Source organism: Nicotiana sylvestris, chromosome 10 (genome assembly GCF_000393655.2).
Source record: "Nicotiana sylvestris chromosome 10, ASM39365v2, whole genome shotgun sequence".
NCBI classification, from domain to species: domain Eukaryota; kingdom Viridiplantae; phylum Streptophyta; class Magnoliopsida; order Solanales; family Solanaceae; genus Nicotiana; species Nicotiana sylvestris.
In genome coordinates this window covers 115437432-115460965 of record NC_091066.1, presented here as the reverse complement: position 1 = coordinate 115460965, position 23534 = coordinate 115437432, and the positions used below count along the sequence as shown (strand labels likewise).

Below are 23534 nucleotides of genomic sequence, written 5' to 3'. Positions count from 1 at the left end.
ACTTTGTCAAGTAAACACATTCAGATTTAAGCTTAAATGGGCTCATACATGACCAAAGATAATTCTGTACAAAGCTGGAGCCCTAGAGGAACCAACCAAACCATTCTCTTATTCAAAATGACTATGCATTAAATATTAAACTGGAAAGCCATTTGAATAACAATTTCAATGGAGCAAATCATCACATGGTTTCCCCAAGTAGCAGTCTACAGCACTAGGACAAACTACCATAGACTACCACTGAATATTTTATGCCATTCTTATGTGTAACAGCCCTAGCATACTCAGACCAGAATTACCAAAATCTAAACACTACAACACTGATTCTCGACATATTCACATGGATCAAGCAGATTCAATTTTTGCTAAACTTAACAACTACACTGATTTCACATCTCAGTCATAGTTTCTCAGTTCCCTTGAGAAAAACCAACATAAGAATGGCATACTTACTGAAATAGAATACTAATCCATTACAAACCTAAATAACATGAAGGCAAACACTCATTCATTATTTCCAGCGGAACATAAACATAATCCTAAAACCCATAACTCAGCTGAACCTTTCTACTATAGCAAGAGTCCTTATGTCAAATACAAAGATAAGGTTCAATTATCATAACCCGGAAATCAGCTAGGCAACGAAATGAATCAAAACATAATATCATACAACTGAATTATAACACTAATTGAAACTGTGATCTAAATCCCATTCTTTCATTTAATGCTTTGAATATGAATTCACATTCCGTAGAGCTCAAGAGTAGGTACCTGATTACAGCGATACACAATGAGAAAAAATGAGTTGCAGTTTGAGGAGAAGCAGCAACAGCAGACTTGATTCAATAACCCAGCAATCAAACAGATTTGAACACCAGTTTTTGACCCAAAAATACCCCCAGAAATCCTTTGTAACTTTCGGATGATAGAACTAAAAGAGAACTAGACCAATTTTCATCAGAAATGCCAAATAGATTTTAGTGTTTTTTTTAAAAGACCCAGCCGTTTTTAATTTCCTGAAGTTTTTAATCTCCCCCAAAAAAATCCCCTTTAGTCTCAAGTAATGATGCCTTTATAGGCAAGCTATTAGGGATGCCTAAAATAATTCAATTTTGCACTTAGAACCTTTTGAAATTTTGGTTTTTTCTTAGAAATCCTTAGTGTAAAATTCAGAACTTCAGTTAAGTCCCCACCCCAGCTTCCAAGAAGCTTCCTCAATCAGTTATTCAGAGATTCCTCTACCTAGAGTTTCTAAATTACCCTTACAACCCCTGTTAATTACCCCCAAAACCTCATGGATCTTGGGTCAAATTGACCCAATAACTAAACCAGCCCTAGGCTCCAAAAAACAATTCGAATCATTTCCCATTTGGGCTTTCTGATTTCAGAAACCAAATTATCATTGAAAGCCTAAAACTCTTGAGTATTCAATTTGCAGAGTCTTAAAGACATGAACAATTTGGGCCCAAATAAAAGCAAAAAATCTAACCCAAACTCAACACCAGGACACAAATAATAATTAAAATAACCTAAATTTAACGTGCAAATACGGATGGTATAAAGAAATGGAAAATATGAAAAATAAAAATCAGAAAAAAAAAAGAAAGAGCAGAAGAAGATGAGGAAAGAACAAATGTAGAAAATTAAATATCGGCAGAAAAATACCTAAGAAATCCGGAACAGTGAACACTTGAGAATAAAGTTCAAATCCTCAAATCTCCGGTCGATTTTGATATTAATCGTGTATTTTTACCAAGAATACACGAATAAAGTCAAATTAGACCTTGAATTTCAAGAAATCTCGAATCTGGGGTTTTAGGATTTTAGGGCTTGACTCTTTGATTTAAGATTCGACAAAATCTAACAAGGTTCGAAGGAAATGGAGTAGAGATTGTGGAAGAGGAGTTAATGGTGAGTGTGCGGTATCATTTTGGGGTTAATCTAAGACGGCACCGCTGGCTGATGCGGTGGAAGATAGGGGCGGCGTCTTCAGGGTTCTTCAGAGATGAGAGGGGTTTGAGAGATGAAACGGGGGGGGAGGTGAAAGAATTCGGACAGTTAAATATTAGAGGGAACCCAGTTCACGTCCGTTGGATTAGAAACAATCAACAGCTCAAATCTCTCACCTCACCGGAGCGACGTCGTTTCAATCTGGGAACCTGGACCGGGTTCTAGGGCGGATTTTGGACCAAATTGGGTGGGTTTCAGTGGAAAATTGTTTGGGCCTGGGGGATTAAAGGGTATTTGGCTCAAATCCGGTCCCTTCAATCCTTTTCCTTTTCTTTTTGTTTTCCAAAATTCTTTTCTTTTTTTAAAAATTAAAAATAACACCTAAATTAATCCCTAAATCAAATTAATCCTACCACATTGAATTTATTAACTCTAACTAATAATTACCACAATTAATAAAAAAACAAATTAAAGGAAAAACGACCAAAACTCAAACCTAAAATCAAAAAGTGCAAAAATAAGTTATTTTTGTGATTTTCCATTTTTTATAAAACAACTAATTTGCTAATTAATCTAAAAGTAAAATTAAATCCTAAGTGAAAATGCAACATATTTTGTATTTTTCATGAATTAAACAAAATTAACATGCGCAGACAAATGCAAGCAAATAACGAAAAATGCTACAAAATCTACAAATTTGCAAATAATGGGAGAAATTTATTTTTCTTGAATTTATGGGAGTAATTCACATAGGGCAAAAATCACGTGCTCACAGCTATTATGGGATTGGGCTACGTGCCGCATCGGTATTGTGCTGATTTATAATTATGAGGCCGAGGGCCTGAGTTGTACGCCACAAGGTGGCTTGATATGAGGCTGAGAGCCTGTTTGATTATGCCACGAGATGGCTTGTTATTGTGCTTGGGATGTAAGTGGCCCCTCCCGGAGTTTGTACACCCCCAGTGAGCATGAGTACCTAGTGTGAGATGTGATATTACTCGAGGGGCTAGTTTTGTTGGTATTTTGCCCGAGGGGCTGATTTATGTTTCTATCCTTTCTCCCTGTTTTCATTCATTCGTTTGATCTGTTAAAAGGTGTTTTAAAGAGGTTTGTTTTACTAAACTAAGGTTTTTCTACGAGCTTTTACTGTTTTATTTCATTGTTCTAGTTTTATACTGCCTCTTTGTAGTATTTTGCTGTGTTTTATGTGTTTTCATATTGCTCAGCTGCTTTTACTTTTGTTAATCACTGAGTTGGCGTACTCACATTACTCCTTGCACCCTGTGTGCAAATTCAGAAGCTCCGGGTCTCGCTAGCGAGGGCTGATTGCTTCCAATAGGTGGTTCGGAGTTCACTAGGTAGCTTCTCGGCATTTGGAGCCTAGTGTTTCTCTTTCCTATCTTTATTTCCTTGTACTTGCCTTATACTAGGTTTTGAAGACTATTTGTACTCTTAGATATTTTAGAAGCTCATGACTGGTGACACCTCGATGTCGGGCTGTGTTTATTTCTGCATTTGTTCATTTTCACTCTATTTTGGGATTCATCAATTATAATATCTTAAATTGAATTATTATAACTGTTTAAATAGATTGGGGATTTGTGTCGGCTGCCTTATTTCACGATAGGTGCCATCACGACCGGGTCCAGGTTTAGGGTCATGACAAGTTGGTATCAGAGCCAGGTTACATAGGTCTCAAGAGTCATGAGCAGGTTTAGTAGAGCCTCACGGATTGGTATGGAGACATCTGTATTTATCATTAAGAGGCTGTAGAACCTTTAGGAAAAACTTCATATTCTTGAAATTCTTCTCGTGTGAATCTATTGATCCGAGTACTAAACTTTTGTTATTATATTCTCTCACAGATGGTGAGGACATGAGCGACCGGTCAGGATGGACGACCACCAGTACCACCAGCTGGGGCCATTAGAGGTCGAGGACGCAGTCGAGGTCGTGGTAGGGGTTTGGGTGTAGCCCGCATAATAGCTAGGGCAGCACCTGCAGATCCATTAGCTGCCCCAGTTCAGGATCAGGTCCTAGTTGTGGATGCTGCAGCAACACTAGCTCAAGCACCAGCTGTGCCCATTGTGATTTTGAGTCTTCAGGAGGCCTTGGATTAGATTCTATTAGTATGCACTAGCCTACCTCAGGCGATCTCAGTTACTACAGCCGCAACTGCTTCTAAGGCCGGGGGAGGCACTCAAACTCCCACCGCTCGCACACCTCAGTAGGTCGTGTAGGGACTTCATACACCGGGGGGACCTCCAGTCCAGCCGGTTCCAGCAGTTCAGCACTATGCAGCTCCTACTATGCTAGAGGACGAGCAGCGCATGTAGGATAGGTTTGGTAGACTTCAGCCTCCGACTTTCAGCGGTACAGAGGGTGATGAAACCTAGGGTTTCTTGGACAAGTGTTAGAGGATTCTTTGTACAACAGGTATTCTTGAGACCAGTGGGATCGCTTCCACTACTTTTCAGTTTTCTGGAGATGCCTTCACTTGGTGGGAGGCTTATGAGAGGCGTAAGCCTGTTGGTGCAACACCCCTTACCTGGCAGTAGTTCTCCGTTCTCTTTTTGGAGAAGTGTGTGCCATAGTCTCGTAGAGAGGAGCTGTATAGGCAGTTCGAGTGGCTGCATCATAGAGATATGACTGTGACGCAGTATGAGATGAGGTTCTCAGAGTTAGATCATCATGTGGTTTTGTTGGTTCATATAGAGAGAGAGAGGATTAGGAGGTTCGTTGATAGCCTCACGTATCAGCTTCGGATTCTTATGACCAAAGAGAGGGTGTCTGGTGCTACTTTTTAGGAGGTTGTTGACATTTCTCATGAGATTGAGTCAGTTCATCGCCAGGAACGAGATGAGAGGGAGGCCATGAGGCCTCGGGGATCTGGTAGTTATGGTGGAGCTCCTTCGAGGGGTCAGTTTCAGCACGGTAGAGGCCGTCCATTCAGGCATGCTCAGACAGCTCGCCTAGGTTATCATGGGGTGCCATCTAGTCCTGGTTCTCATAGTTCTAATCAGGGCCAGTCATCACTCAGTGCCCTTCCAGCCCAGAGTTCGTCATGTGCTCCATCAGTTCAGGGTTGTTCTATGCCATGTGCATCTGCTAGTCATTCCGGTGCTAGGGGTTCCCTTCAGTCCACGTCTCCAACACCCAGAAGTTTCTATGAGTGTGGAGAGTTGGGTCATATATGGAGGCAGTGTTCTCGTCGTCTTGGGGGTTCATCTCAGCAGAGAAGTCAGCCATCGGCTTTAGTGCTAGTTACTTCAGCACCACCCACCCACCCAGCTAGGGGTGGAGGTCAGTCAGCTAGAGGTCGTCCTAGAGGGGGAGGTCGATCAGGTGGTGGTCAGGCCTATTTCTATAAACTCCCAGCTAGACCCGATGCTATTGCTTCAGATGCTGTAATCACAGGTATTGTCTCAGTCTATCGCAGAGATGCCTCTATATTATTTGATCCCGGTTCAACTTATTCTTATATGTCATCATACTTTGCTCGTTATTTGGATATTCCCCGTGAGTCTCTTGTTTAAACTGTTCATGTATCTATTCGGTGGGTGATACTATTGTTGTGGACTGTGTGTACTAGTCGTGTGTGGTGACTATTGGGGGTCTGGAGACCTAAGTGGACCTATTGTTATTATGTATGGTGGACTTTGATGTAATATTGGGCATGAATTGGCTATCTCGTGTCGCGCTATTTTGGACTGTCATGCTAAGACAGTGACTTTGGCAATGCCGAGTGTGACACGGGTTGAGTGGCGAAGTTCGACCGATTATGTTCCCAGTAGGGTGATTTCATTCTTAAAGGCCCAGCGTATGGTTAGGAAGGGTTGTCTTTCTTACTTAGCCTTTGTGAGGGATGTCGGTGCAGAGACTCCTAGTATTTATTCTGTTCCTGTTGTGAGGGATTTTCCCGATGTGTTTCCTGCAGACCTACCGGGCATGCCACCGGACAGGGATATTGATTTTGGTATTGAGCTTGTGTCGGGCACTCAGCCCATTTCTATTCTACCGTATCATATGGTACTAGCGGAGTTGAAGAAGTTAAACGAGCAGCTTCAGAAACTCCTCGATAAGGGGTTTATTCGGCCTAGTGTGTCGCCTTGGGGTAAGTCTATTATATTTGTGAAGAATAAGGATGTCACGATGAGAATGTGCATTGAATACAGGTAGTTGAACAAAGTAGCAATCAAGAACAAGTATCATTTGCCTCGTATCGATGATTTGTTTGACCAGCTTTAGGGAGCGAGAGTGTTCTCCAAGATTTATCTCCATTTAGGTTATCACCAGTTGAAGATCAGGAACTCGGATATTCTTAAGACGGCTTTCAAGACCCAATATAGTCATTATGAGTTCTTGGTGATGTCTTTTAGGCTGACCAACGCCCCAGCAGCATTCATGCATTTGATGAATGACGTGTTTCGGCCCTATCTCGACTCGTTTGTCATAGTTTGCATTGATGATATTCTGGTGTATTGGTGTAGTTAGGAGAAGCACGCGGAGCATTTAAGAGTTGTGTTGTAGAGATTGAGGGAGGAGAATCTTTATGCAAAGTTCTCCAAGTGTGAGTTTTGGCTCAGTTTAGTGGCTTTCTTAGGGCACGTGGTGTCTAGTGAGTGTATTCAGGTTGATCCGAATAAGATAGAGGTGGTTCAGAGTTGGCCCAGACCGTCCTCAGCCATAGAGATTCGTAGCTTTCTTGTTTTGGCGGGTTATTACCATCGATTTATTCAGGGATTCTCATCTATTGCATCGCCCTTGACCAAGTTCACTCAAAAGGGTGCTCCATTCAGTGGGTCGGACGAGTGTGAGGAGAGATTTCAGAAGCTCAAGACTACCTTGACCATAGCTCTAGTATTAGTTTTGCAAACAGCTTCAGGTTCATATACCGTGTATTGTGATGCTTCGAGAGTTGGTATTGGGTGTGTGTTGATGTAGGAGGGTAGAGTTATTGCTTATGCTTCTCGTCAGTTGAATCCCCATGAGAAGAACTATCCTGTTCACGATTTGGAGTTGGCTGCCATTGTTTATGTGTTGAAGATTTGGAGGCATTATTTGTGTGGTGTGTCTTGTGAGGTGTTTACTGATCATCGTAGCCTCCAGCACTTGTTCAGGCAAAAAGATCTCAATTTGATGCAGCAGAGACAATTGGAGTTGCTAAATGATTATGATATTACTATTTTGTACCATCTGGGGAAGGCCAATGTGGTGTCCGATGCTTTGAGCCAGAAGGCGGTGAGTATGGGGAGTTTGGCATATATTCTTGTTAGAGAGAGACCTCTTGTAGTTGATGTTCAGGCCTTGGCCAATTGGTTCGTGAGGTTGGATATTTCGGATCCCAGTCGGGTATTGGCTTGTGTGATTTCTAGTTCTTCCTTATTTGATCGCATCAGAGAGCGCCGGTATGATGATCCTCATTTGCTTGTCCTTAAGGACAGAGTTCAGCATGATGATGCCAGAGATGTGACTATTGGTGATGATGGAGTATTGAGGATGCAGGGCCGGATATGTGTGCCCAATGTGGATGGGCTTTGCGAGTTAATTCTGGAGAAGGCCCATAGCTCGCGGTATTCTATTCATCTTGGTGCTACAAATTTGTATCAGGATCTGAGACAGCATTATTAGTGGAGGAGAATGAAGAAGGACATTGTGGGATTAGTAGCTTGGTGTCTCAATTGTCAGTAGGTGAAATATGAGCATCAGAGACTGGGAGGCTTGCTTCAGCAGATGGTCCAGAGTGGAAGTAGGAGCGGATCACCATGGATCTTGTAGTTGGGCTCCCACGGACTGTGAAGAAGTTCGATGCTATTTGGGTGTTTATGAATCTACTGACCAAGTCTGCGCACTTCATTCCTGTGTGTACTACCTATTCTTCAAAGTGGTTGGCAGATATCTATATCCACAAGGTTGTTCGTTTTCATGGTGTTCCATTTTCCATCATTTCAGATAGGGGCACTCAGTTTACTTCGCAGTTTTAGAGGTCTGTGCAGCGAGAGTTAGGTACTCTGGTTGAGTTGAGCACAACTTTTCACCCACAAACGGACAGGCAGTCCAAGCGTACTATTCAGATATTGGAGGACATGTTGTTCGCTTGTGTTATTGATTTTGGAGGGTAATGGGATCAGTTTCAACCACTCGCAGAGTTTTTTTATAACAGTAGTTACCAGTCAAGTATTTAGATGGCTCCATATGAGGCTTTGTATGGGACGCGATGTAGATCTCTAGTTGGTTGGTTTGAGCCGGGTGAGGCTAGGCTATTGGGTACAGATTTGGTACAGGATGCTTTAGACAAGGTGAAGGTGATTGAGGAGAGACTTTTGTACGGCGCAGTTGAGACAAAAGAGTTATGCTGATAGGAAGGTTCGGGATGTATCCTACATGGTTGGTGAGAAGGTTCTATTGAAGGTTTCACCCATGAAGGGTGTTATGAGATTTGGGAAGAAGGGTAAATTGAGTCCTCGGTTCATTGGACCTTTTGAGGTGCTTCAAAGGATTGGGGAGGTGGCTTATGAGCTTGCTTTGCCACCCAGCTTGTCGAGTGCGCATCCGGTATTTCATGTTTCTATGCTCCGGAAGTATATTGGCAATCCGTCTCACGTTTTCGATTTCAGCACGGTTCAATTAGAAGATGATTTGACTTATGATGTGGAGCCTGTAGCTATTTTGGAGCGTCAGGTTCGGAAGTTGAGGTCAAAGGATATAGCTTCAGTGAAAATACAATGGAGAGGTCGGCCCATGGAGGAGGCTACCTGGAAGATCGAGCGAGAGATGTGGAGCAGATATCCTCACCTATTTCAGGCTTCAAGTATGTTTCTTGACTCGTTCGAGGACGAACGTTGATTTAAGAGGGGGAGGATGTAACGACCCGGCCGGTCATTTCATGATTTACCACTCTGTTTCCCCCATTTCTGCTTCTTATTGCCTTGTTCAGCTGTATTATATGTTATCGGGTCCGGTTGACTTATGTGATAAAGGGATCGGATGTGATTTATGATGGTTTGAATAGCTTCGGGAGGTGATTTGGGACATAGGAGCGTGATCGGAATGTGTTTTGGAGGTCCGGAGTAGATTTAGGCTTGAATTGGCGAAATTGGAATTTTGGCGTTTTCCGGTTGATAGGTGAGATTTTGATATAGGGGTCGGAATGGAATTCCAGAAGTTGGAGTAGGTCTATGGTGTCATTTGTGATGCGTGTGCAAAATTTCAAGTCATTCGGGCGTGGTTTGATAGCCTTTTTGATAGAAAGCGAAATTCAGAAGTTTTTGGAATTCTTAGGCTTGAATCAGATGCAAATTTGATGTTGGTTTGAGCATTCCGAAGGTTGGAACAAGTTTGAATAATGTTATGGGATATGTTGGCATGCTCGGTTTTGTTCCCGAGGGCCTCGAGTGAGTTTCGGGTGGTTAAACAGATCATTTCAAGTTGAAAAGATTGCAGAAAAATCTGTTGTTGATGTTGCAGACAGTTGTACTTCGCATTTACAAGTGGACCCTCGCGTTCGCGAAGGGTTAGATGGGAGGCTATGAAGTTGGACTTCGCATTCACGAAGGTGGTACCACGATCGCGAAGGGGCGAGATAAATGGTCAACGCATTCACGAGGTTCTTGACGCATTCTCATAGAGGAAAGGCGAGCAGCTGGGTCCAGGTCAGATTAGTCTTCGCATTCGCGAGTGGGTGGCCACATTTGCGGTGAGTTGTGAAGCTAAAGGTTCACGTACGCGTGCATTTGGTCGCGTTCACGATGAAGGAAAAATGGTCAAATTAAGTTTGGGCTTCGCGAACGTGAGGCGTTGACCGCGTTTGCGAAGAAGGATTTTGAATAGCTGGGGAAAATGATTTAAAAGGCCATATCCGCGATTTTTAGCCTAAGTTTCGCCATTGTTGGGCGATTTTAGAGCTTTTTGAGGAAGATTGAAGATGGAGTCAAGGGGAAACACTTGGAGATAATATTTATGAATTTAATACTCAATCCTAATGTGATTTCTACCTAATTAATCATGGAATTTTTGGAATTTAAGCCTAAAAATTTGAAGTTAAGGCTTGAAAATTGGAGACCTAAATCTAGGGATTTGAGGGGTCATTTCTGGTCGTATTTTGATGTATTTGATATGTATGAACTCGTGGAAAGACAAGGAGTATATTGATGTAATTTTTATCGAATTTTGAGATGTGGGCCCGGGGGTTGGATTTGGTCAGTTTCGGGATTTGTGTTGTAATTTGATAACTTTTGAGTGGGCTTTGTTCCCTTAGCATATTTTGATGGTTATGTACTGATTTTTGTTAAGTTTGGAGCATCCGGAGACCGATTCGAGAGGCAAAGGCATCGCGGGCTAGAGTTTGGATCGGATAGAAGTGAGTAATGATTGTAAATGTTGTCCTGAGGGTTTGAAACCCCGGATTTCATATCGTTGTGCAACTTTAAGGTAACGTGCATGCTAGATGACGAACGTGGGGTCGAGCACCGTTGGGGATTGTGACTTAGTTCAACGCGTATGACTGTTGTCACACCTCTTTTTTTACCTACACCCCCAGAAGGGTAGTATAAGGGAGTTTTTTCCAACTTTAAGTGACAATCGAAACGGGATTATTTATTTATTAAACTTAGAGTCGCCACTTGGGATAATTTATGGTGTCCCAAGTCACCGGTTCAAATCTCGAATCGAGGAAAAGATTGACCATATTTTACAGTCAGCGAACACGGAAATCCAGGTAAAGAATTTTGTTAACCTAGGAGAAGGTGTTAGGCATTCCCGAATTCCGTAGTTCTAGCATGGTCGCTCAACTGTTATATTTGGCCTATTTACTTGATTTTAATATATGTTTTAGCCTATGGTTCAATTTTAACTTTATAACCGCTTGTATTTAATATTTTTAGGAAGATTCAACGTCATATAAAATGCATTTTGAACCACATCACATAAATGCACCCGCAGTCCGCAACAAATTTTATCTAACGTTGTTGAGATTTGGATTTGGGTTACATAAATGCGCATCCGAGTTTAGGAAGGTAAATTATTAAAATAACACGCCTAAAACAACTACGATATTCATGATCTTCCTAAGCTAATTTGAGTATGTGAAATGCCATTGATTATGGAATTTATCGTGGAAGGGTGTAAGATTTGATTATTATAATTATGGAATAAATAAATACATAAGGCTAGCTTGTATTCATGCTCATTATTATGCTCAAATATAGAATAACCGTCAACTTGAAATATTTACCAAACCAAGTTACTGCCCCAATTGATTATTTGGCCCAAACTAATTTAAAACAAAACTTAAGCTTTAAAAATCCGAACATTATGCAATTTCAAAATCCCTATCACATCGCCTGCTGACTTCATATACGGCCCAATTATGCAAAAGAACGAAACTGTTCAATTATGATCAAAATATACAATCAAAAAAAAGGGAAAAGCCAAGCATTAACAGTAAACTTAACATTCCTTACCCAAAAATATGGAAAAGTGACTTAATACTTTATTTTCGTTAGTAACCAATCTTGAAGTCATGATTTTATACTAAGATTTTAATCAGTAAATTTTAGAGTCCACGTTAATACTTATATGAAAAAGTTAGCGAAGTAAATCATAAACTTGAGTTGCATATACTGCCTCTACGAGAAATTTCATATAAATCAACCAACTTAAGGGAACTTTAACAGACAATGAAACAAGCAAAACCATCACACGACAAATATCAAAACCATGTATATCAAATTAAAAGAGATAGGAAAGAATTGAACCTAGTGTTGCCAATTAATGAGAGCTTCCAACTTCACGACTTTTGGACGCAAAAATGGCTATAGCAAGCGACACAAACTGAAACTTGAACCACAGATGCCAGACGGACCTCAAAATGGAAACAACGAATCTGCTAAATGAGACTCTGAACCTCGACGGCTCCGGAAAACTCAAACGAGCACGGATTCAGACCCAACTCGAGTGGCTTTGGGGGGAGGTTTCGAGCTGATTTGCACACTGGTCTGGTGTAGTTTCGGGGAGTTTGGAGCTGAACCTATTGCTGGGTTCGAACTCTGCTTCACCGGATTTAATGGAGGGTCATTGAAGCTACATGTTTTCCAGCAAGCTGGTGGTTCTGTCTTGTGTGTATCCTAATGTTTCTGGGCAGTAAAACGGGGGGGGGGGGGGGGGGTGTTCTTAAGTTGAAAATGGCTGAAGAAGATTAATCGATGGGGGTTCTCCTAAGGTCTAAAATGACTGACTCTAGGTTCTTTTAGTGTTCTCGGGCTTTATTCCATGTCCACGAAGAAGAAGAACTTGGCTTTTTCTGAAGAATACGGCGATAGTCTCTTACTTTAGGTTAGCTCATTTTTTTGGATTTTTTGTTTTTGTCCCCTCTGATGGAAACGACTCATTGAATTCTGAAGAAGAATGGCCCTCACTCTTCGGGTAGGGATCTAGAGTTTTGTTTGTTTTTATAGAGTTTTGTTTAGGTTAGAGTATGAGCCTAGAAATTATGGGCTATGTCCAAAATTAGGCCTAAAATGGGTTGCTCGAGCCCAAGTTTATTCTTTCTCGGTGAACGAGACTAAAAGTACGACCTCATTTACTAATTAATCTTATTTAAGTAAAATAATTATTAAAATAAGACTAACCGTTAAAACAAACCTATTTTTTTGTATTTTCAAAATAACATACTAAAAGATAAAAAATAGAAAAATCATTGTAAAATTAAGATAATATTCCTGGAACTATTTTTATATTTTTGAATTTAGTAGACAAATTAAAAGTAACTCGATAAAAATATTAATTAGCTAAATAAGAGAAGATATTTTTATAATTTTCATTTTTTGTGATAAAATAAAGCAAAAGGAGTCAAAATTAGTTGAAATAACTATATTAGGCCTAAACTAAATATTTACGTGTTAAAATATGAAAAATCTTGGGGAGGGTCAAAAACCACATGTTTACAGTTGCCCCTCTTTGACTGAAAACGCGAAGAGTTTTCAGACAAAGAATGACTAGACAGGTTTTTGACCCGACCCTTATTTAAAAAGACCAAAAAACTGAGAAAAGGGGAATGTGACCGAGCCGTGGTATCTGAGCTACCTACATATCCTTGGCTATAAAGGAATCAGGCCACGTGTAGTTCAGAAGTGAATAAGGTGATGGAGTACTAAGGTGGAGAGCCGGTCTAGGTACCATTCTGCTGAGGTTCCGGTCTGCGGCCCTGTTATTACATCAAAATCAAAATAAAAAAGACTAACTAAGCCTATCAGCTACGAGTTACAAGATTCCTATCTATGAGTCTTTTGAAGCTTGATCTTGACTCTTGGTTGGTTTTTCATGCGGACCCTGATCTGAATCTTGATGTTTGTTAGCCTTAGGTGTTGGTTCAATCTTCTTCAGCTTTTCAAACCAAGACGGGACATGCAGAGCTTGTGACCTCAGCCCTGTCTTGAGCAGCTCACATCTTTCATTTATTTCTGTATTTGGATTCACTTCTTGTCTTTTTTTTTATTCTGGATTGTGACTAACTTTTGTTGATCATCTAGGACTGCTGACTCGTATTCTTGACGCGTACTTCTTTTGTTGCTGACCTGAATTGCATTCTGAATTGAATTCCCTTTTTTCCAGGTGGGCGCCTGATTGCTGAACTTGAACCGTCTTCTCTTGTTACTCGACACTGTTTTCCCTTGCACCTTGAACCATTTTCCCTCGAAACTTGAACTGTCTTCCTTCGAAACTGCTTTCCCTTGAAACTCGAGTTGTCTTTCTTCGAAACTGCTTTCCCTTCAAACTTTAGGTGTCTTCCCTTATCCTCCAGGTGGGTGCCTAATTAGCAGAAAACAGACAAAACAAAACAAATTTTTTCTGCCCCAGTTTGCACTAGGAAGATTTGTGAGTTGTTAGCAAAATTGTAAACCACTTGTACTATTGATGCAATGATGAGAGTAAACTAAAGAATAGACTAGGAAAACTATAAACTAAGCTTGACTAAAGTAAAGACTGACCCTATTCTCCAGGTGGGGCCCCTGATTTCAAGAAAACTAAACATTGATAACTTAAAAAAACTAAAAATTGACCCATTTTTTTTCAAATCCAGACTTCCTTTTTTTTCAAAATTTCCTAGGAGAAAATTCGTCAGACTAGTTTTTCTATCTTAGGAGAAAGATTCATTAGACTAAGACGTTAATCCTAGGAGTAAATTCATCAGACTAGGCCTTTTTTCTACTTCTTTTTTGGTATCTTAGGAGAAAAGTTCATCAGACTAAGATTTATCTCTTAGGAGAAAGATTCATCAGACTAAGATTTGATCCTAGGAGAAAGTTCATCAGACTGGGTCTCTTTTCTCTTTTGGTATCTTAGGAGAAAGATTCATCAGACTAAGATGTTTGATCCTAGGAGAAAGATTCATCATACTAGGTCTTCTATCTTGGGAGAAAAATTCATCAGACTAAGATTTTGATCCTAGGAGAAAAGTCATCAGACTAGGTCTTCTAATTTTTTATCTTAGGAGAAAGATTCGTCAGACTAAGATTTATATCCTAGGAGAAAATTCATCAGACTAGGTTTTCTATCTTAGGAGAAAGATTCATCAGACTAAGATTTATATTGGGAGAAAAATCCATCAGACTAGGACTTTTTATCCTAGGAGGAAAAATGTGAAGATCAATGACAAGATTTTATGCACAATAGCAAGACAAATAAAGACAAAGATTTGAGAAACTTCCCTTTTTCAGCTCTTCTCGTCTTTTCTTTTTCTTTTCTTTTTTTTGTTGTTTTTTTTTATTTTTTTCTTTTTGAAACACTTTACTTGCACCGCTTTGTTCCTGTTTCATACAAAGAAAAATTTGTCAGTTTTGAAATTGGTGATCGGTTTGTGGCCTTGAGTCTTAGGCGGCTTGGCTTCTGCTCAATCAGCTTGAGTCGATCTCAATTGGAGATCTTTGCTTAGGTGACCTTTTCCGATATCTTTAATGACTTCTTGCTTTTGAGCAATTTGTCTATCAGAGAGAATCACCAGTTATCTTTGCTTGCGCCAAGTAGACTGACAAGAGTCTTCTGGGGAAGCCTTTGCATGAATCCTCAAGTCATGTTGAAAGTAACAACTGAGTGCGCTGGCCAAATTTACTTTGTGCAACTGAAAAGCTGGTAGAAGATTTTGAAATCTTTTCTTGCTTGTTTTGACAAGGACCGACTCAGAGTGAAGGATACAATGATGCAAAGAAACAAGTATAAACAAGAAATGCCCCTATCGGAAGGACATAAGGAAGAGTTTTTTTTTTGTTTTTTTTCAATAACGGCCTGATCTATCAAACTAATCCAATCTTCCCTTTCAATATTCTTAAGACCTTTGAAGTCGGGCTTGTTTATGCCAATTCTTTGCATCAGCTTCACGACTCGCTTTCGACTAGTGGTACCCCGGGGGATTTTCACCAACAAGTCTCTCTCATTTATTTATCTCTTCTTACCATCGCCTTACAGTTCCCGTAAAGGTTTTCACTAGTAAGACTCTCTCCTTCATTTTTTTTCATTTTTTTTTTTTTCACTTTTCTTGTGCGAGCATCTTGACAGTGTTCTATGTCGCGTGACAACCGTCCTCATTACATGGTCCTCTTGGCATTTTTAAAGGCATATCGGGAGGTCTTTATTTGGATGGTTTTTGGATAGGGTTGGATGAAAGGCCGACATGAAGCTCAACACAGACTAAAAATGACAGGGTTGTATACTTACAACTTTTGGAATCGACTCTTTTAAAAATAAAATAAAATCTTTGCCCCGGTTTTAGATATTGGAGAGTTTTTTTGAATTTTTCTTTTTCTTTTTCTTTGAATTCTTATTTGGCTGGACTAAATCGTGAGGCTGCATACGTATCCTTTTTTAAGAAATCAGGTCTAACGTAGTTCAAATATCTGACCTAAACTATTTTTCATCTTTCTTTATGTTTCTCTTTTCCTTTTTCTTTTTTTACTTTTTTTTCTTTTTTTTTTGTTTGCCCCAGCTTCAATTTTTGAGGGCATGGACCTTTGACAATTTTTTTTTTTTTCTGAACTTTCTAAGAATTGCCCCAGTTTGTACTCTTGGGACATGAATTTTTTTTCTTTTTTTTGACTCTAAACTTGATTCCAAAAGAGGGTAGTCAAAGAAAAATAACACAGGCTCAAAAGGGGTAGCAAAGTATATAAAGTGTTTGGGTAGCAAAAAAAGGGCCTTCCAACCTCAAGAACGTCAAACATGGTATCTTTTTGCGATCACAACATTGACGAACATGTCTGTCTTCTTGGTGTGACGTGGTCACAAGACATTTTTTCATCCCTTAGCGACAAACTTTCCAACAAACTTCAATTGATTAAACATCCTCAAGCCTGATCTTCACAATGATTTGAAGGTGAATTTTACTCGACCTTAGTTCCAAAGTATTCCAACTCTTTATTCATCCTCAAAAGTATTTTTTTAGTTATCGAATTCCAGATTAAATCAGTTCCTAAGATCTGGCCAAAATTTCCGCATGCATGTCATGTTATTAGAACTAGCGAGAAAAGAACTAGGACTAGAATGACACAAAAGGACAAACTGTATTTTATTGAGTAAAAGATGAAAGGGTTTTACAACTAAACAAGCAACCTAAAATACGAGTTACAACCCTAAAATAACCTGAATAATGAAAAAAAACAACAGAACAGACAAACAAGACTCACACAAACAGAATGGAGGGATGAAAGACTTTGACTCAATAAAACAAATAAAATCTAGATCACAACCCTGAAATAACCTAGATAATAGAAAAAACATCAAAACAAGCTACCAATATTCCTTCCTAGTGAGGAGGGAATGACTTTCCAATTGGTAGGCTTGACACCACAAATTTGCTCATCAGAATCAGCATAGCCTTCTCCAAATTCAACATCATTAACTTCAGTTAGCAAGTTCCCGAGAGGATTCTCATGCTCCATGTCACCAGGCATCATCCCCACAAAGTGTGCATCATGATGTGCAGGTAAAGGATTCTTCGCGATATTCTAGATGTCACTGTCTTGGATCACAATCAAGTTTTCCTGGATCATCCTTTCTATTTCTCCTTTCAAATCCCGACAACATTCAATATTGTGCCCCTGGGCATTGGAATGGTATTCACACCTTTTAGAAGGGTCAAAGCTTCTCGCACGTGGGTCTATATTATTTGGAGGAATAGGTGCAATCATATCATAATGCTTTAACTTCTCAAATAAGCTTGCATAGGACTCTCCTATTGGTGTAAAATTATCTTTCAACCTTTGTTCCCCTTTATACCTCTGGCTTGGATGTGGGTTATAGGGCACCTAAAAATTTTGTGGAGGCTGTTGGAGATTTCGTGATGCTCGTGCTCGCCTTCTAGGGTGTTTTGGCGGATGGACAACATACTGAGGTGGAGCGGCAGAGTATTGAGGGTTCTGAGGTGGATAATACTGCTCAGGGGAGTCATGGAAAACTTGAGGAGGCTGCTCAAACCTTCGAGATGTTCTCCTGGGACCTCTTCTCGACCCTGATGTCATCATGATTTCTTCAACCTTCTCATTTGTGTCGCTAAAATTATCAGATTCAACCAGGACAGCCTGAGTTGCGGCTTTAAAAACTGCTTGACTTCTAATTTTGCCTGTCTTAAGACCATTCTCTACCATTTCTCCCATTTTGATTGCTTCCGAGAAGGATTTGCCAACTGAGGACATCATGTTTTGAAAGTAATCTGGCTCTTGCACTTGAATGAAGACAATGATTAGCTCGTGGTCATCCATGGGTGGCTTAACTCGAGTTGCTTGCTCTCTCCATTTAATGGAATATTCCCTGAAACCTTCACTTGGTTTCTTCTTCAGGTTTGAAAGGGAAATGCGGTCTGGGGCAATGTCGATGTTGTATTGGAACTGATTGACAAAGGCCTGTGCCATGTCATTCCAGACGTACCAGCGAGATGTGTCTTGATCCAAAAACCATTCGGATGCTACTCCCGTAAGGCGTTCCCCAAAATAAGCCATCAGCAATTCTTCGTTTCTTCCAGCACCTCTCAGTTGATTGTAATACCTTTTCAGGTGGGCTATGGGGTTTCCATGTCCATCATACTTTTCAAATTTGGGAGTCTTGAAACCAGGAGGCAAGTGGATATCGGGGAATATGCATAGATCTTTGAAGGCAACACTCTTTTGACCTGTCAACCCTTGCATGTTTTTCAACCGTTATTCTAAGCTTTTCACTCTTTGGATCATTTCTTCCTGTACCATCTTTCAGGCAGGCTTCTCAATGTTTGCAGGAAGATCAAACGAGTACGAGTGGTACTCAGGAGAGTGGTATTGCTCTTGCTGTGTAGCAAATTGTGATCATGACGAGGCTGTCCTTGACCATTGGCCCATGCTTGACACATTTCGGTCATTTGCTGTTTCAATATTCTATTTTTCTCAATCAAAGTAGACTCTTGCTGGAACCTCTGACCCTGAGTCTCTTGAGCACTTCTAACAGCTTCGATGTCAGTATTCATTTTTCCTTGGATCTTGTGTTGGTCGCTTAACACAAACCGACCACCTCAAACTTTCTTCACAATTCAAAACAAAAGACATGTTAGAATGGACTCAATCGGTCCTTATTATTATCAACATTTTTCATTTCTTCATTTTTTTCATTTCTTTTTAATGGTAATCGAACCTGATGTGGGTTGCCTACGTATCATATGAGAACATGAATCAGATCTTGCGTAGTTCGGGAATATCATGAATAAAGTAAATAAACTATTTTTTGAATTTTTTATTTTATTTTTCGAAAGAAAGACTTATAAAGAAGAAAGGGAATATTTTTGGATTTTGATTTTTCTTCAGCATTTTTGCAAAGAAAGATTTCTAAAGAAGAAAGATTTTTTTTTTGAATTTTTTTTTCTAGAATTTCGAAAGAAAAACTTCTAAAGAAGAAAGAAAATATTTTTGGAATTTTATTTTGAAATATGACTTAGAATTTCAGGGTAATTCAAATACCTACCTCTCACTCTCATTTCTTTTCTCTATTTTTTTCGATTTTCATTTTTTTTTATTTTATTTCCCTATTCTAGAAGCCAGTCAGCGTGCACTCCTGAGAAGATAGAAGAGAGGGATTTCGTAGCAGTTTATATATATATAGGTCAGATAATATCAAAGCGGTAAAAAGCAACATTTAGCACATTAGGCCCAAACATGTAGATAAAATCAAACAATAAATAAAGTCAAATATAACAATTATTCTAAGCTCGAATTCTTGAACCCCGAACCAGAGATTCTGGGTTCGATTCCCCAGCAGAGTCGCCAGAGTTGTCACACCTCCTTTTTTACCTACACCCCCGGAAGGGTAGTATAAGGGAGTTTTTTCCAACTTTAAGTGACAATTGAAACGGGATTATTTATTTATTAAACTCAGAGTCGCCACTTAGGATAATTTATGGTGTCCCAAGTCACCGGTTCAAATCCCGAATCAAGGAAAAGATTGATCCGGTTTTACAGTCCGCGAACACAGGAATCCAGGTAAGGAATTTTGTTAACCCAGGAGAAGGTGTTAGGCATTCCCGAATTCCGTGGTTCTAGCACAGTCGCTCAACTGTTATATTTGGCCTATTTACTTGATTTTAATACACGTTTTAGCCTATGGTTCAATTTTAACTTTATAACCGCTTTTATTTAGTATTTTTAGGAAGATTCAACGTCACATAAAATGCGTTTTGGACCACGTCACATAAATGCACCCGCAGTCCGCAACAAATTTTATCTAACGTTGTTGAGATTTGATTTGGGTCACATAAATGCGCACCCGAGTTTAGGAAGGTAAATTATTAAAATAATACGCCTAAAGCAACTACGATATTCATGATCTTTTAGCTAATTTGAGTTTGTGAAAGGCCATTGATTATGGAATTTATCGTGGAAGGGTGTAAGATTTGATTATTATAATTATGGAATAAATAAATACATTAGGCTAGCTTGTATTCATGCTCATTATTACGCCCAAATCTAGAATAACCATCAACTTGAAATATTTATCAAACCAAGTTACTGGCCCAATCGATTATTTGGCCCAAGCTAATTTAAAACAAAACTTAAGCTTTAAAAGCAATTTCAAAATCCCTACCACATGGCCTGCTGACTTCATATACGGCTCAATTATGCGAAAGACCGAAACTGTTCAATTATGATCAAAATATACAATTTAAAAAAAGGGAAAAGCCAAGCATTAACAGTAAACTTAACATTCCGTACCCAAAAATATGGAAAAGTGACTTAATACTTTATTTTCGTTAGTAACCAATCTTGAAGTCATGATTTTATACTAAAATGTTAATCAGTAAATTTTAGAGCCCACGTTAATACTTATATGAAAAAGTTAGCGAAGTAAATCATAAACTTGAACTGCATATACTACCTCTACGAGAAATTCCATATAGATCAACCAACTTAAGAGAACTTTAACAAACAATGAAACAAGCAAAGCCATCACACGACAAACATCAAAACCATGTATATCAAATTAAAAGAGATAGGAAACAATTGAACCTAGTGTTGCCAATTAATGAGAGTTTCCAACTTCAGGACTTTTGGACGCAAAAATGGCTATAGCAAGCGACACAAACTGAAACTTGAACCACAAATGCCAGACGGACCTCACAATGGAAACAACGAATCTGCAAAAATGAGACTCCGAACCTCGACGGCTTCGGAAAACTCAAACGAGCACGGATTCAGACCCAACTCGACTGGATTTGGGGGGAGGTTTCGAGCTGATTTGCACACTGGTCTGGTGTAGTTTCAGGGAGTTTGGAGCTGAACTTATTGCTGGGTTCGAACTCTGCTTCGCCGGATTTAATGGAGGGTCACTGAAGCTACATGTTTTCCGGCAAGCTGGCGGTTCTGTCTTGTGTGTATCCTACTGTTTCTGGGCAGTAAAACGGGGAGGTGTGTTCTTATGTTGAAAATGGCTGAAGAAGATTAATCGATGGGGGTTCTCATAAGGTCTAAAATGAATGTCTCTAGGTTCTTTTAGTGTTCTCGGGCTTTATTCCATGTCCATACGAAGAAGAAGAAGAAGAAGAACATGGCTTTTTCTGAAGAATACGGCGCTAGTCTCTTACTTTAGGTTAGATCAATTTTAGATTTTTTGTTTTTGCCCCTCTGATGAAAACGGCTCATTCAATTCTGAAGAAGAACGACCCTCACTCTTCGGGTAGGGATCTAGAGTTTTGTTTGTTTTATAGGTTTTTTTTTAGGTTAGAGTATGGGCCTAGAATTTATGGGCTTGAAAATTATGGGCTAGGACCAAAATTAGGCCTAAAAATGGGTTGCTCGAGCCCAACTTTATTCTTTCTCGGTGAACGAGACTAAAAATACGACCTCATTTACTAATTATTCTTATTTAAGTAAAATAACTATTAAAATAAGACTAACCGTTAAAACAAACCTATTTTTTTGTATTTTCAAAATATCATACTAAAAGATAAAAAATTGAAAAATCATTGTAAAACTAAGAAAATAATCCTGGAACTATTTTTGTATTTTTGAATTTAGTAGACAAATTAAAAGTAACTAGATAAAAATATTAATTAGCTAAATAAGAGAAGATATTTTTGTAATTTTTATTTTTTGTCATAAAATAAAGCAAAAGGAGTCAAAATTAGTTGAAATAACTATATTAGGCCTAAACTAAATATTTACGTGTTAAAATATGAAAAATCTTGGGGAGGGTAAAAAATCACATGTCTACAACTGTTTAACTACGTAATTGATTGAAAACTATTTGCTATCATCATGTTTTGGGCTGAATGCCATATTTGGGCCTCGTGCCAACTGTTTTGGACCATTACGGGATTTTTACTACTATTCCTCACTATTTGACTTTATATTTGTACTCAGTCATGTTATATTCCACTATTTTCATAACTCAGCCATGTTTACTCTATTTTGACATCTTAAATGATATTTTGAGCTGAACATCATATTTTACTGTGCCCGAGTGGCTTTTAGAGATTTTTGACTGAGTAGGGTCGAGGCCTGTGTTGTGAGGTTATTATGAGATCAGGCTGTGAGCCGCAGCGGTATTATGCTGATATATGATTATGAGGCCGAGGGACTGAATTTTACGGCACAAGGTGGCTTGATATGAGGCCGAGAGCCTGTTTGATTATGCCACGAGATGGTTTGTTATTGTGCTTGGGTCGTAACGGGCCGCTCCCGGAGTTTGTACACCCCAGTGAGCGCGGCTACCCAGTGTGAGATGTGATATAGCCCGAGGGTCTGATGTTGTTCAATGTTATTGCCCGAGGGCTGATTTTGTCGGTATTTTGCCCGAGGGGTTGATTTATGTTTCTATCCTTTCTCCCTATTTTCATTCATTCATTCATTTGATCTTGTAAAAGGTGTTTTAAAGAGGTTTTTTTACTGAACTAAGGTGTTTCTACGAGCTTTTACTGTTTTATTGTATTGTTCTGATTTTATAATGCCATTTTGTAGCATTTTAATGTGTTTTACGTTTTTTCTTATCGCTCAGCTTCCTTTACTTTTGTTACTCACTGAGTTGGCGTACTCACATTACTCCATGTACCCTGCGTGCAGATTCAGGAGCTTCGGGTCCCGCTAGCGAGGGCTAATTGCTTCCAACAGGCTATTCGGAGTTCACTAGGTAGCTTCTCGGCGTTTACAGCCCAGTGTTTCTCTTTCCTATCTTTATTTTCCTTGTACTAGACTGTGTAGACTATTCGTACTCTTAGACGGATGTTTTAAATGCTTATGACTGGGTTAATTCCAAGAGTTGTAGTGTTTCACCCGTCGAAGTTATTTTTGAATTTTGATAACCTTATTTAAACCCACACAAAACCAACATCGATGTCCAAAAAAGACCTCCCGATCAATATCCGAGGGGCGCCAAGTCAGGCGAATGAAATCCGAGAATAATACGCTAATCCCCAGCAAAGAAGAGGGTCATAAACTGGAAATGAATTGTTAGCCGAAAAGAACCTCCGGAAGAAAGAGTCATAGCGGCAGCACTCCAATCCCCCGCTGAAAAATAAAATAAGAGAGCCTTGTCGGTGAAAACCTTCACAGGTACCATAAGGCGACGAAAGATGAGAGAAATAAAACGAGAGAGTCTTATCGGTGAAAACCTTCACAGGCACCATAAGGCGACGGGAGCTGAGAGAAAGAAGAGAGTCTTATTAGTGAAAACCCCTCGAAGGGCACTATAAGGCAACAAGATAGAGTGGCAAAAGGATCCACATTTGCGAAGAGGTGGGCACCTATTTATCCCCAGCAAGTGAGGCCATCAGGAATATTGATTGATACAAATTGACTGGGTCGATTAATCCGTAATGCACGACATGATTGTTGGGACCAGTCATACCGTCCAGATAAGTTCTTTCTTTTTCTTCTCTCCCAGCATTTGTTTCAGAAAGATTTTTCTCTTTTTTCTATCTTTTTCATTTCTTTGTCTAAAGGACTATTTTTGTTACGGATTTCGGACGTCTCCAACCCGTGCTAAATTGGTCGTAGACTTTATTTCGGTTGTAGCCCAGTGAGCTTGCTTTCCCAAGTTATCTAGGCTTGCCTAAGATAATAGTCCCCGAGTGGGTATGTCTC

The 23534-nt window shown here is 39.6% G+C and overlaps 1 long non-coding RNA gene across 1 annotated transcript; it reads right to left on the bottom strand.

The window, feature by feature from the left end:
- Window positions 1-553: 553 nt before the first annotated feature.
- LOC104247869 (uncharacterized) lies at window positions 554-12337 on the bottom strand. The gene is made up of 2 exons (XR_716337.2): window positions 11706-12337; window positions 554-771 (listed from the first exon to the last, which is right to left on the bottom strand). It is a non-coding gene; the product is annotated as an uncharacterized lncRNA (long non-coding RNA).
- Between the last annotated feature and the right edge of the window lie 11197 nt (window positions 12338-23534).